We start from the raw sequence: 16,996 nt of genomic DNA, 5'->3' as shown, positions 1-16,996 counted from the left end.
TGGACATTTGACAGCCCGATGGTGTTTTCTTCTGACCAAGTGCACTTGTACACTGAGATTTTATTTTACAATGCAAAGTAAGAAAGCCCTTCAGGTATTGTTACAGGAATGTCGCCTTGTCCCTGGTGTCCACAGCTGCTTTTGTACGTGTCTGCATCAGTGTACAATACCCACTTAAAGCCAACACTCTGCTATCTGTGACTTCACACTTAAAAGAAATCTTCTCAAACTTCCTACTAGAATATTAACCTGTGTCACAAAATATCAAAATATTTATACTGAATGTACTCATTTACACAATAAATACGACCATAAATATAAGTAGGTGATACTTTCTTATAATAAATTCTGGAATTTAGAAATCAGTAGAGCTCTGTGCTGGATGATAATAAAATAAGTAAATTATATGCATATCTGCAGAATAATGCGCTTTGGGTTTTTGCTCTGTGCATGTGTTATTGTGGTAAAAAAACATCACTAATACAGACGCGGTTAGCAGGGGGCAGTGCCAACACACTTAAATTGTGGTTGTTACAAGAATAAAAGTGATCAGGTGACTTTGTGCATTTTCTTTTTTCGGCTGCTCTTTTGCGGTAGTACCACAACAGAACTCAACAAACACTATTCATCCAGAAAGCTGCAAGACCTGTCCTGTGTGACATGCTGTGGTTAGTTCTGTGTCTGTGTAAAGTTTTTACCGTAATATTTTGCCATCGGGGCAGAAAGGTGCAGAAAAAAGGAATAGGTGTGAAAATAAACGGTGATATTGCAAGTTGTATGATTATGTTTCGCGGTGTTTGTGGACTGAAACCTAGAATAGTTCAGCTGCTCTATCAATTTTAATCATTTCCTAAAATGTTTATTCTGTAGTGACAACCCAGCTTTTGGCGAAATGCAATAAAATGTTATGGTGTTTGGGTACCTAACTTATAGAACGTCATAAAGCCCCTAAATGTGTAGAATGCAAGTGTTAAATTAACCAGTTTTGACCAGAAAACACGGTCAACAAGTTGACACTTTCTATTTGAGTAAGTCGGCCTGTGACACGTCTCGCTGTCTCTGTGGTCTCAGTCACTGGGGAGCTGCAGTGTATAAACCTGAGCTGGGTTAGCTATTTAAAGGACAGTGCACTACATTCACAGCATTGACAGAGGAAATGGTGCTGGAGTGTCCATCTGTGCACACAGATGTGCAGAGGTTTCTCGCGCAATGTAACCTAGTTACACAAGGTTTTCAATGTTTTTTTTAAAACTTCTGCTTCTCTTTGATTTCAAGACAACATACAAGGTTTTAAACTCTGACTGCTTCACGATTTACTCCATGCAAATGTTTAAAATGAAACTGCAGGAGCCCGGTCTTCTCCATTTTTGACCCATTAGAATCCGGTATAAGATTTCAGTTATTATACCACCAGTTTGTTCCAATATGTATAAAGGTGTTGTTCAAATTGTGTTTCCATGGCAACCTGATCAGCAATGCTGCCACCAGCGTGGCACCTGTTGGATGTTGCACATGTACGCTTCATTTTTTTTTTAAAGAAAAGAAAATCCTGCACAGAGGCACTAAATGAAAAACTGAAAAGCTGATGTCAATCCAGCCTTTTGTTTCATAAAGAAAAGTGCCTTTTAGTAAAAAGTGTAAGAGAGAGTTTTAACATTTAACATGCCCAGACACAATTCATGACCCCTGGTTATGGGCACTTTTATTTCTGTTTCATATTTATTTAACGTTAAAGTCTAGACACTGATTTACATATTTGCCTGCAAGTCTTACTAAAATACACAAAATCTCTGTCAGTTTTCTCAAGACTCCAACATGATCAGGAGTTAAGCAACCAAATCTGGCACAAAGGTACATCTTAGGCACTTGAAGGTTCTTATCCATAGCAGATATTATAACATCATGTTGCCTAGCAACCACCTACTACTGTGTCATGTTATAAAAACACTGCATTGTCATTTATCATATCGCATTTTCATTTCATGGCAATAAAATCTCATTTACACCCACAAAACTTGAATATTATGATATCTGATATATTAGTATGCCGCCACATTGCCTGGCAACCACATAACAGTGGTTGAAAATTGCTAAAATGATGTTTATGTGGTAGAAGAGGGCAGGATCATTCAGTAGTAAATGAAAATATTCTGATTCTAACTAGAATCACCTTTCATGTGTGCTAAAATGCAAATTAATAGCATTTTAATGAGGTCAGGTATCAGTCAGTAGAGGTCTAATGAAGGCTAATGAAAATTAGAAAACTGGGGGAAAAAGTTTCATTTACTGGGTGTAAATTTAAGTTCTGTTCTATACGGAACTTATGATAAACCATACGTTTATCTGATTCCTTGATCAGCTACAGATTCTAAGTCAATTAAAAGTTGAACATGTGTCAAAACTGAAGTATAACAGCATGAAAAAGGGAAAATGGTAAAGCCATTCACCACACTACTGGTCCTTAAAGTATGACAGTCTAAAGTTGCAAGTGTTGCAGCACATCTAAAATCCAGAAAATCCACAAGGGACCCACCCAATCTTACATCTTCACTCCATCCGAGATAGAGTTCCTTGCAAGATTACCAGCTTTAATTTACTTTTTATATAAATGAATAAATTACCTTGAATATGTAACTATACATACTTGATCAATTTCAAACTGAATTTCTATTGTTACTGTGGCCCACAAGGGGGCCCCGAGTCACACTTTTGGAATCACTGGTCTAAATTACACCAACTAGGTTCAGTGCAACCAGAGACAAGTAAAGATAAAGCCATTTATATTAATGTTATTAGTTTAGGAGTAACAAGCAGTGCAGAGTAACAAAATGCACTTCAAAGAGTCTCTAGTCAATCAAGGACATGGAATGATTTCTGGTTTATATTAGCACAGTGTGCTAAAGGTATCAAGATAAGATAAGTCCAGCTTGGTTGCTCACTGTCACTGTATATAAAAGATGAGTGTAGCCATCATGACATTGCCCAAGTCCTCTTTTAAGCTTCAGCTGACTGGCGTCATCTTGTATTTGTGAACACATGTCACAAGAAACAGGTGACTCAAACTGAAAAAGCAAGGCATACTGCAGGCTCATACAGGAACAACTGTCAATCACATGGTAGGCTCACCCTTAAACATAACCTTCTTTACTGTAAATGTGACCATAATTTACAAAATCAACACAATTTTGTATTAAATGTTAATCCTAACTATGAATTGTGACCATAAATACATCAAGGAGGTGTTTCCTGAGGTAATTTTATCAGACTTCAGTCCAATGTGCCTTCTCTTTGCAACCCCTGGCTGACCATTAGAAAGAATGCACGTTTGAGACACTGGCTATAATTACAAACCATTCAGCACTGAATGCATTAAGCGTCCATCAAGTTTAAGAGATTATAAGATGCAGTTCAGTACTTTGACACACTCTGCGGTATCTCACACTATCTATAGCACCATTTTACAGTAACAACTCTAGCTCTGCAGCACTGCTCTCTTTGCAGAGTGGGTTTCTCCCCTCTTGTGTTCCTAGCATTGTCATTAATCAGTTTGTGCCTCCTTTCCCAAGGCGCTCAGATGCCGTGGTAGCGGTAATGACCTTGGGGACCCGCTGGCTCCACTCCGCAGTGTCAGCCTTCTACCTCTATGTGAACAAATGTATCATCTCCTACAGAGATCCAAGCTGTGTGAAAAAGCTTGCACTTGTTTATCCTGTTACGTATAAATGCATAAGGCATTGTGTACTTAGCAAAATAGCAAAGAGAAAACCCTGTTACCCATTGCCAGGGGAAGAGAGTTATAGCTGGTTGCCAGGTTGAGGCCAAAATATCCTGCTGACTGAGACGTGGCCGTTTCTATGCCTGACCCTAAAGCAATGCCATTAGAGTGCCCTACCTAAAAATAAGAGCTTTTATCTGCTACATATTAGTTAAAAATAACACAGAGTGAGATCAGAAGCGATTATTGATAATCCTCTTAAAAACATTCTGGTCATAACATATCAGAGTAGCTCAAATTTAGCATAGGACTTGATGTCTCCAGTGTTTATAGCATTTAGAAGCTGCCGTCACACTCTGGTGAGGCCTTGAAACCAAGAGCATAATTGGTAGTAAATATTTACTCCAGTCTGGTGTCTGCAGCATACGCCACATCTGAGCGTACACTTTTTGAGTCTCATTTAGTCTGCGTGTTCACACAGCCGTACATGTCACACACATGCACACAGTCACAGTTAATATTTTCCAAAGAGCCAGTGGGTTTTTAATCATTTCAGATCCACAGATTTGCACGCCTGCACAGATACTCTCCATGCATAAGTTTCTACACCAAATCTGTTAACAATTGGCAGGCAAGGCGACACTGCCTGCCATGGAATACAAACACATGGAGCTACAATAAGGATACATGGGAAACACATGTGCCGGTGCCCGTTTGCGAACCACCGCGTCAGAAATAATTTTGCTAGTGGTCGATCATCAACAACATGTGTGTCTATGCGTTTGTCTGAGCAGGTGAAAAAGGCGCCCTGTGAGACTCTCATCATGTCCTCCCAGCCCCTTATATCTTCCAACCTGACAGAGTTGAACACCGCAGCATCCATCTTTCTCCCATCCTGACACCTCTGGGATGTACCTCCTCCCCTCTTTCAATTATTCGGAGGCAGGGCAATTATGGCCTCGAATCAGAGCCACCTATAGTCTGAGTAATGCATGGCAGCTGGGCTGCAAGTGACAAAACGGGCTTGTGACACTTCTCATTGCACAGCAACTTGGTGATTATCCCCTCTCTGCTATGAACAGGCAAAAGACATGCAGAAGGAAAGAGAGACAAGAAGATAGGTAGCAGCTAGTCAGTAATATGACATATAGCAATCTTTTTGTTAACCTGTAGGGCCATTAAAAGCACAAAGTGTAACATATAGTGGTCAAATAAGGACCTAAATTACTGTATATGAGGCAACCATTTGTTGGGTTCTTTGTATTTGAGTGTATGCTCGGCCTACATTACTTGAAAATACATGACTTCCAAGATAATTATGGTATTTATCAATCTGCATCCATCATGAGAGTCAAGAGGTGATTAAGCGGGGAGAAAGCAGCTCCAGACTCCATTCAGAGGCTCTACATGACGACATATTTAGAGCTCATGCTATATTATGTTTGCTTTTAATAGAAATTGTCTTATACTGAGATACTGTTTAGCAGTGGAAAGCTATTGCTGTCATACAAAGCTTCTGCACGTCCACACAATAATAATTCAGTTAGATTCTCTTTTATGGGTCTAGCTGTTCTGATGCATTTAATAGAAAGAAATCAATTGAGAAACTTCAGCCTTTCTGAGTCTAAGCCTCAGCAGTTGCCTTTATTCAGCAAACATCTCAGCAAAAGCTATAAAGAAAATGATGACTACCGGTCACATTATGGAAAGTTAACCTCCTTAACTGACTGTAAATTTGTTTTGGGAGGTTTTATGGTCAATAAAAGTGATTAGACAGGTGAAGCTGTAGTTACATGTGGAAAAACAACAGCTGAGTCAGATGCCATCTGGGAATCAGGTTTTAAAGAGTAATTCGGCCAAACAGACTCCTTCCCCTGACAATGTATGCCTCATCCCTATGTCATGTTATCCAAGCGTAGAAATAACAGGCAATTGAAAAATCCTGTGGGAAAGAGCAAACCCACTTCATTCAGATGAACTCAAATAAAGTGCAGTGTTAGTGCCTGTAATGATGAGTCCACAAAGCTTTTCTTCTGGTATGGGAGTTATTTAACATCCGCACGGACACAAAGACTTGGATTAAAAACAGACCTAGCTCTCAGAGGAAGAATGCCCTCCAGAGAAGGGGGTGTTCTTGCACAGAACCCCATTTTTTCAGACACAGACAGAAAGATAACCACACTCCTTTGGGATCTTCACAGGGCAGACAAGATCTATCCCCCAAAATATCCTTTCATTACCACAAGAAGGACGGGGAGGAGGGAGTGAGGGCAGCAGTGGAGAAACAAGTGATAAGCACTGCTGCGGGAGAACAAAAAGCCACTTGATTCTGAGCGAGGAAAAGAGAGGAGGGACCAGAAGGGATAAGTGAAAGGCTCACGCTGAGAGGATGAGGAGCCTGCCTCTGCTGCTCTGCAGAGATTGAGCAGATGTGTCTGCTCGGTGCAGACGCAGACCTTAAAATCCTTCTCTTTAGAACAATCCTTTCAATAAGAGACACCATGACTGTCTTTCGGTTTCTATCATGTCTCTTGACTGTCTGCAGGAAGAGCTAAATTTTACTCTTGCACAGTTCCAGTTGCCATAGCAAAATTGCTCCTCAATGAGAGATGTTATTCATCTTCAGGAATAACAGTCACTTGAACCTGGTGACAAACATATAGAAAAACAAAACACACCAGTCTTTTGTGGCATAATCCTGAATTTAGAAAGTCAGAATGTGCACTGACTGCTTTCTTCTTCTTAAAAAGAAGAAGGCAACACTCTTCCTTTTAAGAGAAAGTAAAAGAGGAAGCGTACTAATTATGTTACCCAAACTTGAACCTAACAAATTTTCACAATCCTCTTTCACGGGATCACTGCCTCTGCTGAGCATATTATGAGCACCACTTTGTTGATTAAGATTGTGTAACCTTTTTGTTTGGCCTGAATCCTATAGAAATATGAGTCATTCACTGAGGCCTTGGGCACCATAGTGAGCCTCATTGTCCTTGCTCCTAAGCAGGCTTGTTGCACAAGTGAGCAAACACACATACACACACACACGAGCCTAAGTCGAAAGCCTCTTGGAGAGTTCGCTCCCGTTTGGAAAAAGGAAGTGCAACATCCAGTCTCCGTATTGCTGACAAAAGCTTGTTGAGACCAGGCCAGTATGGTAGCTATCCTGTTGCTAATAACTCTTGACAGAGGTATGACAGTGCATCAGAAACCATAGAGGTGGCCATGACATACTGGGTATCACTAAATCTTGGCAACAGACAAACACTTTTGATCAGCAGGTCACAAACGTAACAAATAGGTGAGATCTCGGCTTTGCTAATGCCTACACCCATGAAATGGGTCGGACAGCTGTGGAGCATTACTGATAGAAGTTTACACACTGTTTGGGAATAATTTCCATATCTGCCTTTTTTCAACTTTGAACAAAAACAATGCTCTGAACCAGGTGAAAACAAAAGTCTATGCACAATTATTCTATGACCATGGCCTGTTTTTCAATCGTGAAAAGACATTTGAAAGCTGAAAAGCTATAAGAGACTGTAGCAATGTGTAGCTAGGGGGGAAAAATGCTTTGATACAAGTTGAAAGGGCATTACAACCTTCCAAGAAGAAAAAAAACGTCCTTGCCGTTATGGAAGCAGTTCAAAAGTTCCTATAAAATGCAATTTTCCTCCTTCAAATCAACTCTGGAAGGTTCAGATTCCCAGCACCTGACACGTACAATCTGGGTCATACTACTAATAAAAGCTACTGTTTTCGCACATAATTCGTTGTGTATGTAGGGCTACATGTGTGTGCATGTCGGTGCTTATGTGTGTGTTTCTGCAGTGTAAGCACATGCTGTCCTCCATCTGCTGTTTGATAGAGACTGTTTCCTTTCCTGTGCAGCCAGCCAACCAGCCGGCCTTCCTGTACTGCTCTGCTCCAGAGAGGAAACGGGAGCAAGAGAGACACACACTCTTTGCAAACTCGCTGGATAAGATACGTGCACATGCATTTGCAGCTGGAAGCACAATGATGATTTAACCACGCATTGTACCACAAAAACGCATGTAGATAGTCTCTCGATTCTCTCTCTCTCTCTCCTTCCTCCCATCTCAGGCTTGTCTTCCTTTCTGCCCTTGACTGTATTGTTCTCCTTTTCCTTATTTGAATCACCATTACTCACTACGATATTTCAACTGCACAAAAACAAAGCAGAGTGCCAAATAAAAGAAAAGTCAAAAGCATGGATTTTGTGGCGCTTTTGCAGCTGTAAAATCTGCAGTAAGTTACAGGATCTCCTCTCACTTAAACAACTGAAAATAAAGAGCTCTGCTACTGCAAAGAGGTACAAACAGTTAACTTTACCTGACATATTTTACCTCACCAGATAACAGGATATTGATCCTTTTTCTTTTTTTTTTTTACTTATCACCAAAAGTTTCTTGTAACTGCTTCACTCATACTGAGCAAAGATTTAAAGCGGTGACCTTTGATTTAAGTGTCTAAAAGGTTTGTTTTTACACTTTCGTGGTGGTTCCCCCCATGGTTTACCTTTGTGTGCATTGTGTCTTTGTTTTACAGTAAATAAGTTCTATATTAATTTAATTTGTGGTTATGAGTGCATGACTATTTGTCTGCACTGCTGTGTACATGTTGTACACACATGAACTAGATGGGCAAGTAATGAAACACATGTGTGGTTAACCAGCCGGTTACCAGTCAGTCTGATTCGAATCCCTGGCCTATCGATTGGTTCACGTGCACCAGGTTTGCTAAAAACTTTTAGCATCTTTATATCTTATATTTTTATACTCGTGACCATTAACATGTGCTGTCTCTATTACATATGGTTTAGCTCACTGGGTTGAGCAGGTGACTCATATATAAAGGTAATGCAGAAGGCCCCGTTGTGGTCATAACACATAAGTGGTAAAAGCAAATAAAGCCCTAAAAATATATTTTAAAAAATGCTACTGGTTAGCTATCTAATATGAAGAACATTAGATGTTGCTCTTCCATATGTGGTTAGCTGCTGGAATACTAATCTTGGATGTGTTTGCAAGCTTCTGTAGTTAGCCAGTGCACCTACAAACATAAATCTATTCTACTATAATAAAACTTGAACATTGTAAAAAAAAAAAAAGAAAAAAAAAGAAAAAGCTTAGCTTTTTGACTTCGTAAAAGAGTTTTCCCACTCGTCCTCTGTGGTTTTTTTGCCTCGTTAAAGGCTCTGTTGTTTGGTCTGTTTTCTTTACCCTGTTTTATGCATCTCACCACCCCTCAGCTTTCAAGCTTTGTGCACAATACAATATCAACTGTGAGCCGCAGGACTTAATTGTCATCTGTATCAAAGGTGGACAAGACCCATTCCTTTTTGTCTGGATTCACTTCCATGCCTGTCTTCATTAGTTCTCCTCTCATGCCTTAAGCAGTGAGTCTTCAGTGTTAGCACTGCCGACTTTAATGTCACAACATGATTCTGCAAGCAAAAAATATGAGGTTCATAATACTTTTTAAAGGGCAAGACAATCAAATCTAACCAGAACAAGGTGCTAATCAGGTTTCTCTTATTATTATTACAAAAAAGTGACTTTGATTCGTTCCAGACTCCTGGTTGCATGCAGGGCTTTTCTTGCTAAGAGATTCTTTTTTCCCCAAAGACATGCTTGTTAGGTTAATTGGTGATTCTAAATTGGCTGTAGGTGTGATTGGCTCTCTGCATCTCTCTCTGTGAGCTCTGTGATACACTGGTCATCTGTCGAGGCTATACCCTGCCTCTCACCACATAACAGCTGGAACAGGCTCCAGCCCCTCCTGACGTTCACTCATTGCTTTTAACTTTAGGTGAAACGATTGCACTTATGTGCTTAGTCTACTCCCTAAAGTCCATTTTCAGGCAGAAAAAAAAAAACCTGGCAAATTCATACTGAAAATACAAACGAAAGCATTTTATACTCTTTATATTCATACCCTTTTAATTTGCACTAAGCTGACCAGGCTTTAACAGCAATGCACCATGGTGCCACTTCCTGTTTGCACTGTTTACTAGCTGACGCAGACAAAAGCTGGAGCCATGAATATCCAGATTGAGGAAGTCACGGAATGGCCAAGATGCAATGCAGTAAAAGGTCTATTAATATACAAAGAAAATGAAAAGCCCTGTACCAAGCAAAAGATGTGAAACACTAATCTCAACAGTGAAAAGATTTTTTTTAAACATAAGTCAGCAGCTGCTATACAGTACAAATGGTCAGATTGCAAAGGTCACAATGTGCTGAATTACCTGGATGAGTTTTAATTCAGTGTAAGCCTTTCCTCGTATCCATAATAGCAGGTCACATGGTTCTGATCGATTCGAGTGGTCACATTGTTGTAGTTATCTCCAGGGAGTAGTTAGACAGAAGAAGGCATGTTGGAGTGACGTGAATCCCTGGATCACTTGTGGGTCTCAGCTTTTCACTTCCAGGAGTTTATCAAGCAGGAGTCAGCCAAAATGTTTGAGGAGCAGCACTGTAAGCCTTAAAGGGATTCTCGCCACCTTTATTTTAGGAGAGAGGGAGAAGGACACAGAATACATTAAACAACTGACAACAAAGAGAAACATGAGGACGAGAAGCTAGAGGATGAGGAAGGGGTGATGTAGTTCCAGTCTTAAGCAGAAATGGTATGTGGCAAGCAGGAGAGCACAAATTTCAGAGGATAGCCTCCTCAAAGTAATGAGTATATGGTACTGTATATAGACAGTAACACCTTGCCTTTCATCCATAATGATGCTATTTAGCTTTGATGTAAATTGAGAAGAAAGCATGAACACTGTCTTCATAAAAAAAAAAAAAAGAAGAATGGTGGAGATGGCACAAAGTCCAAGACAGTGGTAATGGATGGCTATGCACTGAATCCACACACACTGGGAAAAACTTTCATTAGTTTATTTTTGGGAAGTCCCATTTTGCAAGCCATCTATAATACAAATTACTCTTTCAAAACACTTGGTATCCCAGCTCACCTTATTTGCAAATTTTAAAAAAAAGGCTCCACATCTTTTCTATATGTGCCAGAAATGGAGCATAGGTTTACATAAATCCACCTCCTGTATGTCTGCCAACACATTTTTAACAATTTCAGTCTGAATGTGTGAGAAAACCCTCCGTTACCCATGGGAGACCTGAAAGGAGGGTATAAAGAAGGAGGGGAGGATGGGTGAGGAAATGGGGACAAGGAACATAATTTATCTAACTGAGAATCTGGGGGAAGCTTTTTTTTATGTGGAAACCTTATAAATAAAGTTTCACCTTCAGCTGAAGGATTCTTGGATAAAACTTTAATTCTTAAAAATCACATTTCTAAAAAAGAGAAAAACACAAAAACACAGAAGAAAAGAAAAGATTTCAGCAGTTTTCACTTGATAGCGATGGGGAGCATGCATGCCGAGTGGTTGCTATGGTGACTGTCACGTCTAGCCGTGCGAAAGGAAGGTGCGGATGGAGGGGTTTCTCTCCCTCTCTCTGGCTGTTACAATAAACTAATAGAAACATCTCCTAAAGCCCTATCCTTGTTCTGCCCTTTCCCACTGGAAAACAGGCAGTCAACATTTGCTGTAATAAATGAATTGCCACACTTCAGGATTCCCATGATAATCAAATAACAGCACAAGCCAAAACATCCAGATTCAGGAAGGACAAAGTGGAACAGAAACCAAATTCCGCCCCCAAAAAGGAAATATCATATTGTTAAGTTTGCACAATATAGTTTTAGATTATAACAAAGTTCCTGGGAAGTACCATGAGAGACTGCTTTAAATCTCATATCGTCTCAAAGTGCATAAATAAATAATATAAGGTCTGACAGTGTGGAGCCAGATCAAGAAAACTGTTGAATAATAGAAGAACCTTCCTGTAATGCAATCAGATGCAGTGCATCACTGAGAGCAAAGGACTGCAAACCGTGAAAGCTGCTAAAAGCAGAATACAAACGTGTACAACTTTGTACGTGTAAAACTGAATTACTGTGAAAAGCAGTAATACATCAAAAATTTTGTGTCAGATACAATATTTAACTCAATCTCTTACGGGGCACATGAAAAAGGCAAAGTATGCATAGTTGTGACAGGTGGGGGGAAATACGATGAAGTGAGTCAGTCAATCGTGCGTGCACATTTTATTATTGTTATTTAAAAAAAATGTCTTGTTCTCCACTACAGCTGCAAAATAAATATCATTTAAACTAAAGCAAGACCAATATAACCAATTGTATTTAGCAAGCCAGGTTGTCCGTGATGACTGCTTACAGCTCTCACTTCGTCAAACAGCGCATGCGATAAAACAGCCCATAAATAATCAGTCGTACTTGTCAGATAAAATATGCTAGGGTACGAAATCATTTGCACACCTAGAGGGGTATAAAATACATTCTGAGCTCAATATGCATTATAAGTAAACACAGCCAAAAGGTCATGTGTTCCACAAAGATACGCAAACAACAGCTCGGCTACTGGGATTAAAAGCAAATAGAGTTAAAACTATAGTCAAACAGGAATATATATAGAAAAGAAACTTAATAAAAAAAATCATCTTCCACTCTGATGTTCATCTCAGCGAGGAACAGATTGTGCAAGTGCAACATATGTGCTTTTCCTGCAGGTGTAAGATTTACAGCTCTGCACCAAATCTCGCATACAGCTGTCATTTTCCCTGCCAAAGCCTGTTAAGTTCAACCCAAATAGAACCAAGGTGACAAACAGCAGGTCAAACACAGATGGACACCAATATGTATGTAGCAGACATCTTTGACTCATCTACCTCTCCAGGGTTGTGGTCAATCAGATTAGAGCATCACACTGAGATTTCCGAATACACTAACACAAATCCAATTATAGAGATAAGCTCTGCGGGCAGCTACTCCCATCACACACACACACACACACACACACACATACACATAGAATGAGAGAGGAGAGAGATGTCACTTCACCCTAGCTGCTATCGGGCCCCAGCATCAGTCCAGCACAAAAGTCCTCTCTGACCTGCCACTATGTGTCACTTCCAAAACACAAAGCCTCTATGAACAGTTCACAACTTTCCCAAAGACTGATACAGACTGATTCATTTCCAAGCAATAAGGAAAATATGACCTTTGTGTCACGGTTCTGGGTCAGTTTGACCCAGTATTTTGAGTTGTTATGTTTTGGTTCATTTTTGAATGATGGATTGTTCTTTATGTTTCTCTGATGCTTTGTTGGGTTTTATGATGAATCTGTGTTTCAGTTATTTTGGTGTGTTTTTGCATTATGGATTGTTTTCTTATTCTCTTGTAGTGCTTGTGGTGATGATGATGATGATGATGATGATGATGATGATGATGATGATGATGATGATTTTCATGTTTCTGTTTATCCATGTTTAAGGATTTGTTGTTTCATGTATAGTTTGAGTTGCATGTGTTATATTCTGTCTGCCTCTCTGTCTGCGTCTTTGTTTAGTGGTTTCTTGTTTCCTGTTTTATTGTGAAGGTCTGTGTCTCATTTGAGTGTGTTCAGTTCTACTGCTCCCCTGTCTCGTTAGTCCAATTTCTCCCAGCTGTGTCTCCCTCCTGTTGCCCATTCCCTGATTACCACCCTGTGTATATTAGCCCTGTTTTTTCCTGTGCTCAGTGTTGTGTCATGCCATCAGACTTGCCTGTGTGTTTCAGTTTCTAGTGATTCAGTGTCAGTTCATGTTTTGTCACCAGCAATAAAGCTGACGTTTTTGAGTTTCAATTTAGTGTCTGAGTCCTGCATTTGGATCCACCTCTCCATCCGCCTGCACACAGAGCCCTGACGCTTTGAGTATTTTCTAAGTGCTACATAATGGAAATTATTAAAAGACGGTGGTAAACTTTAGAAGTTAAGGCCTATAGGAGATGAGAGCAGTTTAGCAGCTGTTTTACAAAGTGTTATAGAAATGTAAAAGTGAGAAGAGTGGCAAGGTGCACTGTGATTTATGGTGTTTAGAGTCAAACTTGAAAGGGACTAAAATCAGCCTTTATGAGAACTGCAGCAGCAGAAACGATAATGAATGGCACTTCAGAAATAAAAGCATGTGTGCCAGCTCTCTGATCTGTTATGAATGGAGCCGTGTCCCTGATTAGCCGTCACCACACTGTTGCCTTAATAATCCAGAGCAAGAGGTCAGGCAGGAATGAAGAGTGTGATTTTGTTATCCGATACTCCCTCGCCTATCTGTGTCACTTCCAAACACACCGGTGGATCTTGGCATCCAGGTTTGATGAGCACCAGTAAGTGGCCCTCAGCCAAAGTAAGCAGGATATGAATGTGATAAGATCATATAGCAGCTCTTCCAAACTTGGCATTTGGAGTTATAATCAAGTATCTCAAAATTTCCTAAAGGGGCCAGTCAGGACTAGATCCTTTACAGACAGACTGTGGATGACCACATTGATACTGATATTTATTTAGTGGACAGCTAAATGAGAACTCTGATTTAATACGCACCTGTGGCTCTCTCAGATCGATAATCAATACCGTGATAGGGCACTAAATTACCCAGAGCTCAGAACAATTGAGCATCTGTGGGGTGAGATGGAAACAATGAACTTAAAGCTGAACTTAATATAGCAGAAAATAGGTTATTTGCAAGATGAGGATTCGCTGAAGCAAGGCCACCTTTAGCAGAAACTAACACTAACCCTGTGTGTTTGGTCTGCCCAGATTTTCCACTTCATGAATGATTATCCCTTCATTTAAACCTTTTATTTGGGTCCCACATTAGAAAGAAAGGGACATAAGTGAATGTAAATATGAAATGCCAAAATGCACACAGAAACCAAAATCAGACAGAACTGAAAGAAAATACAGCATACTTTGTTGAGATATGGGTCACGACCGCTAATTCATTTTTCCTTTGATTTCTGTGGAGATCTTTGGTGTCCTTTCAGATATTAATTTAAGATATTTCTAATCAAATTAGTTTCACAATGACATACGTTGTTTGTTTTTAGAGAAATTTCTGAGCATCTATTGGATGCTTTGCCCTAACAAAGAAAACACAATCAATGGATGAAACCTAATAACTGTATCTGGCTTTTTACATAGGGTAGATCAAAGTTTCCCCTTCTCTATTTGGTGACTGTGGAGTAATGTTAACTAAAAAATATGAAAAAAACTAAAATTCGATGAGGAAAAAAACTTTTATTCAACTAGAATAAAAATACAAATTTAATGTGAAAAAAAAAAGAGAACTGAAAGGATTTTGTGATAGGAGGAAACAAGGAGTCAGGTCAAATTTGTTATCACAGCTCGCCAGATGAGGTGCTGATGGGCACGTTCATTGAGACTTAACTGAAACTAAACAAAATGTAAAACAAAAAGTCAAAATGAAACTAGAACTGTAATACAAATCAATAATAATTCTGTGGTGCCTCAGTTTTCCTGTTCTAAGCTGAGAGAATAGGCAATATATATATATATATATATATATATATATATATATATATATATATATATATATATATATATATATATATATATATTATATATATATATATATATAGCAGCTGGATAGCGTAGTGGTTAAACTACACGCCTTTGGAACAGAGGATCGCAAGTTCGATTCCTGCCTGGGGCGTCTGTATCCAGTAAGGGTCCTAAGGCTAGACCCCCTATGCTAAGCAGACATGAGCGAGACAGATAAATATGAAGGCATGCCGGCTCGGACGTCGCCCGGATCAACAAGGTCCGCGTCAGGTGTTGAGGAACCAGGGCACCCTGACGAAAAGTGGGCTACTGGAACAAGAAGGCATCGGTGGGCAAGGGACGAAAACAGGGCGTTGTTGGAATGCTACTACGCAAGTAACCCCGGCGGAAGGGGCTACATGAATAGGATGAGGGACCTATGGATTCTTCGATACCCAACATCCACAATGACAGCGAAACAACTAGTAGCTCAGTGTTCCAACATTCGAAAGAAGGGACTGCTCTCACAGCTAGAGATTGACGAGGTACAACACAAATGCTACGGCAAGGAGGAGTCAGGACGCCAGGTCAGGGGGGAGATATCATCACCCCCACCCGAGATTGGGTACATAGCCCCAAGTGCGATAGGAGAAGGATCATTGAGTGCGAGAGGAACTGACCTGAAAAATAGGATCATGGCCAAGCTTGAAACCTGGATCCCCCGTAGCCGGTTACCAAGATTACGTGAAGTACCCTCAGAAGGTCTGCTAGATGATGTTAATGCAGCACTACGGGCAATACCTACAACCACGATTACCGACACTAACAAGCTGATCTACAATACGGCAGCAGTGATCAGTGAGATGCTTGGCTACAAGTTGAACAGCCACAAGGGGCAGTACCCTCCATGGAGAAGGAGGCTAGAGGGCAAGATCAAAGTAGCACGGAGGGAGGTTAGCCAACTAACAGAGTTGCAGAAAGGTGCGACAAATAAGGTGCCTAAGAAATACAGCAAGCTGTCCATACCTGAGGCCTTGGAAACTGCCAAGCAAAGACTCACAGCCTTGGCCAGCCGCTTGAGGAGGTACACCAGAGAGATAGAAGGCAGGAGAATAAACCAGCTGTTCTCCACAGAACCAGCAAAGGTGTACTCTCAGTGGCAAGGGAACAATAAGAGAACAGCACCACCAAGGCTGGAGACGGAGCAATACTGGAAGAGCATATGGGAGAAGGATGCAACCCATAACGGCAATGCTCAGTGGCTAGTGGATCTGAGGGCAGACCACAGCGACCTCCCTGAACAGGGTCCAGTAACCATCACAGTGGCAGATATCCAAGAAAGGGTCTCCAGTATGAAGAGTTGGACAGCACCAGGGCCCGACATGGTTCACGCCTACTGGCTGAAGAAGCTGACTGCACTCCACGAGCGTCTGGCAGCACAAATGAACCAGCTGCTAGTTAACGAGAGACACCCGGAATGGCTAACCGAAGGTCGGACGGTCCTGATCCCCAAGGACCCCAAGAAGGGAGCGGTCCCCTCCAACTACCGACCAATAACCTGCCTCAGTACTACATGGAAGCTCCTGTCAGGCATCATATCGGCTAAGATGAACAGGCACATGGGTCAATACATGAGCGGGACACAGAAAGGAATTGGCAAGAATACCAGAGGTGCAAAACACCAGCTACTGGTAGACAGAACAATCAGCCGAGACTGCAAGACCAGACTGACCAACCTGTGCACTGCCTGGATTGATTACAAGAAGGCCTATGACTCAATGCCCCACAGCTGGATACTGGAATGCCTAGAATTGTACAAGATCAATGGGACCCTAAGAGCCTTCATC

General features: G+C 40.7%; 1 protein-coding gene across 4 annotated transcripts in view; it reads right to left on the bottom strand.

Annotated features, from left to right (window-relative positions):
• Positions 1-16,996, bottom strand: part of ptprea (protein tyrosine phosphatase receptor type Ea) — a 61,539-nt gene that overhangs the window by 22,003 nt on the left and 22,540 nt on the right. For all 4 annotated transcript variants that reach the window (XM_080873754.1, XM_080873757.1, XM_080873755.1 and 1 more), the window contains one exon: positions 9,984-10,238. The gene's annotated coding sequence lies outside the window, so the exon portion shown is untranslated. The remainder of the gene's footprint in view (positions 1-9,983; positions 10,239-16,996) is intronic.

This window comes from Rhamphochromis sp. 'chilingali', assembly GCF_963969265.1.
Source record: "Rhamphochromis sp. 'chilingali' genome assembly, chromosome: 22".
Lineage (NCBI taxonomy): Eukaryota > Metazoa > Chordata > Actinopteri > Cichliformes > Cichlidae > Rhamphochromis > Rhamphochromis sp. 'chilingali'.
This window is presented reverse-complemented; position numbering and strand designations above follow the sequence as displayed.